The sequence below is a fragment of the Vicia villosa genome, linkage group LG3 (assembly GCF_029867415.1).
Source record: "Vicia villosa cultivar HV-30 ecotype Madison, WI linkage group LG3, Vvil1.0, whole genome shotgun sequence".
Classification (NCBI taxonomy): domain Eukaryota; kingdom Viridiplantae; phylum Streptophyta; class Magnoliopsida; order Fabales; family Fabaceae; genus Vicia; species Vicia villosa.
This window is the reverse complement of record NC_081182.1, coordinates 47,235,754-47,239,726: the sequence shown is the minus strand read 5'-3', so window position 1 is coordinate 47,239,726 and position 3,973 is coordinate 47,235,754. Positions and strand designations below refer to the sequence as shown.

Below are 3,973 nucleotides of genomic sequence, written 5' to 3'. Positions count from 1 at the left end.
CAGTTCTCGCCCTGGCAAACTTTTTCAAAGTCCAGTTCTCGCCCTGGCAAACTTTTTCAAAGTCCAGTTCTCGCCCTGGCAAACTTTTTCAAAGTCCAGTTCTCGCCCTGGCAAACTTTTTCAAAGTCCAATTCCCGCCTTGGCAAATCCTTTTTCAAAGTCCATTTCTCGCCCTGACAAATCATTTCCATCACTTTCAGTCCTCGTCTAATATCCTACGGTGAAGTCAGTTCCCGCCTGACAACCACCATTCATCCATATACTCCACCAGAAAAACAAAAATTTCCCTTTCCCCAGCAGATATCAAAACAAAAAATAAAGATAACACTTACACCTTCTTTTCAGGACAAATTTATGGTTTTGGTATTTAATCTTCTTAAACCTTGATTGTTCGAAAGGCTAACGCCAATCTCACCTTCAAGTTTAAGATGATTAAATAGGGGCAGCTGTCATACCCCAAATTTGTCCTACCCTTTAATTTCTAACTGGCTTGGACTTTTGCATTCATGTATATACCTTCCATTAGGTCATTAACATAACATCATGCATCATTAATCAATAAATTTGGTATGGGGTCGAGGATCTTGGTAATTAGGGTTCTCAGTGGCTTTAAAGCTTTCATCTCAGGTTATTCTTTCTTCATCAACACGCACCTAAGGCAAATGGATCAAGGTTTCTCATCCATCCTGATTGAGCTTGTTGACTCCCATCTCTACTAAGTCAAAGTTCAGATAAGTCAGTGAAATCAATTTGAAGATTAATGGCTCAAGGGCATAAAAAGGAAAAATGGAATAGAAAGAGGAATATTCTTGTGGTTTCTTGGCACAAGTTGCAAAGCATTAATGTATTGTCATTTAGATTCAAGTGTCAGGGGTTCTTCAAGTTACAAATGCCATCACTCATTCAAAGTTACAAGATGAAAGATGAAGAAGAGTTGGCATTACAAATTTGTCGCTTGATTCAAGTTTGGCCAATTAAAGAATTTGAACATGGAAATTTCAAGTGAAGCACATGGAGGGAAGAGAGACAATTCAAAGTGTATTTGAAAGTATAGAAAATATATATATCATTTCCATCCAAAATCCATTACATACATTTCCACTTCAAAAACAAAAAAAAGAAGCTTCATTACACTACATGATCTTAAGGAGTGTGTTCAGTACAAATTCAAAAATTCATTACATTATGGTCCAAGTCATATTACACAAAGAATACACATCTAGAAATCTAAATATCATGCTACTACATTGCTTCTATACATGAGATCCTTTGTTCCTAAACCTTCCAATCACTGCTCCAAACTCCACTTTGTAATCTCTGACCATTCTTTAAAGTATGTTGCCGGCATCAATTTCTAACCTCACTTCACAACAGTACTTCAGCCACCCTGCACACTACAGCCACACATCAACCTTCAATTGCTGCACTTTTCCAAACCTGCAACCTACAACAATAAAAAGCTCAGTTCACATCAAACCAAACCTGCCAATTCTCACACCAAGCTCATTCAAGAAAATCAAGAAATAAAACCAAATACACACACATCCATATTGATTTCTATTTGCAGCCTTGCAAACCGTTTCATAACAAAACCAGAGGCATAAACACACTATGTATAACAGCCAGTTTCACTAACTTTCACTAGCAGCCACAATTTAAACAGCAACAAATTTCTAGCAACTAACCATGTCAACCTACCTCCAACTGACTTTTTCAAAACCTAACTAATAGCCCCCATTGATTCATAACTGATCCGATTTCAAACTGTCATTAACCATATTTCTAACATCCTAACAGAATTCCTAAACCACCTAACTGTCTACTAACTGCCAAACAAACACAGTCAAGAACCAAACAAAAATTCAACACAAATTCAAAACCACATTCAACAATTAATACCCGTACACAGTCAGCTTGAATTTATATTCAAAATCCCATACATACTAATTCTCAACTTTCCTAACTGTCACAAACAAAATCTAAACCCACATAACTAACTCCCTTCACCTCAACTATTCTCAAACTAATCCCTAACTGCTAACTAACTTCCAAACAGCCACTAACAGAGTTAACTACCTACTAACTAACATGTAACTATCAGTAAGAGAAAAACAGAATTCAATAACAAACCTTTCCTAACATTCTTAACCGATTCCAACTCAGCTCATAACCAACCTTAACTGAATCCAACAGAAAAACTAACTTCTCATAACCACCATCCTAACAGAAACTCAAGAGAAAAAATCAGAAAAAGTTCAAAGAGAACTAACCTCAACCTCTATATATTCAGAACCACTCCACTCAACCATTCACTCTCTTCTCCACCATTTTTCACCATCTTCACATCTTCTTCAATCCTCTCCTCCATTTTTTCACTTCCACGCATCATTCACCACCCATCATCTTCATCTACTCTTCCTCCTCTGAACCATTTTTATTCATCTTCATCACTCTCCAACAGACTCCCTCTGAACCAAATTCAATCTTCTTCAATCTCTAAACCTTCATCACCGATTCTCTCTCCCTTCCTTCAACCTTCATCGCACATCTCCATTCATCAACAAGAAAAGAAAATCGTAACTGAATTCACAGAAAAATGTTAAAGGAAGAGTTCAGAGAAGAACCTTCATCGCATCCTCATCTTCATTCATCCACCACCATAATCTCATTCTGATCACCATCACCATAACCATTTCTTGATTCTTCATCTTCAACGATTGCTTTGTATCAATACCGATTCCATACGCCAAATCTTGATTCAACAATATTCTCCACCGCCTCAATCATCACTCTCAGAATTCATAGGGATAACGAAACTCTTCACTGCGTCAATAATCATCACGATTTGAATCCACGACGCATCACGCAAGGCTCCTTCGATCTTTCTTCAACAGAGCCGCACTGAATCATCAGCAAAAATCAACGCTTCTCGTCACCACAACAAATCTGAGAATGGAAGAAGAAGAAGAACGCGAAGAGTTACTTCTGGATCTCATAATTTCTTCATCAAACTCGGAGAGTCATCGGATTTGCTCCGATTAGGAGAACGTGAGAACGAGGTCGAAGCGGAGAGATGCAATTGAGGTGAACAAAGAGAGAGAGCTACGGCGAAGAGAGACTGGAAGAAGATGCGGCGGTGTTCTTTGGTGGTGGCGCCGAATCGGAGAGACTAAGGGAGGTCGCGTCGTCGATAGCTCGTTTGAGAGAAGAGAAGTTTCGTTCAGAAAAGTCCAAAGGTCACATTTCCAACCCTAAATTCCCCTTTTTTGTTTTTTTGTTTTTAAGTTTTTTAATTCAAATAAAAGTCTGAGAATAATTGACATTGGATCACAAAATTTGTTCACAATAACCTCTGGGCCACGAATTGCTATTCTACACCCCTTGCTCAGCCCATGTTGCATCTGTTTGTGTCAAAAAAAACTATACAAAAACTCTGTTTGGGCCAGAACCACTGGGCCCTGTGCCTTGCTCATCACACCTCTATTCTCAGTTCACGCCCCCTGTTTGCATTTCATTTTAAATTCTATTAGTTTCTTTTGCCATTTCTTTTTGTAGTAAAAACACTAATTTTCTCCTATTATTTTAGACTTTAGTACATAATTTTCCACATAAAAATAATCATAAAAAATATTAGTCTTAGGCTATTTTTTTTTAGTCTTTTTACTTGACTTGTAATTCAATTTCTCTCATAAAAATCGACATAAAAATAATAGTACTTTTAATTCACTTTTGTGCTATATTTTGACTTGTTCTATTTCATGCTCTTATGCTATTTTCATATACTCCACTTTTTGCTTTATTTTTCATGTGTCTTTTATTCCTAACCTTAGGTAGAAACCATGATAATATTAGGTAGAAATTCCCATTCATATTAGGCTAGTTTCTTTTTCTTTTGCAACATAAAACATCAAATAAATACTTGAATAAAATTCCCTTTAAAAAAACACAAAGAAAATACTTAAAACACTAATAA

The 3,973-nt window shown here is 36.7% G+C and overlaps 1 long non-coding RNA gene across 1 annotated transcript; it reads right to left on the bottom strand.

Moving 5' to 3' along the window:
- Positions 1-1,155: 1,155 nt before the first annotated feature.
- LOC131655629 (uncharacterized) lies at positions 1,156-3,198 on the bottom strand. Its single transcript, XR_009299834.1, has 2 exons — positions 2,271-3,198; positions 1,156-1,444 (listed from the first exon to the last, which is right to left on the bottom strand). It is a non-coding gene; the product is annotated as an uncharacterized LOC131655629 (long non-coding RNA).
- Between the last annotated feature and the right edge of the window lie 775 nt (positions 3,199-3,973).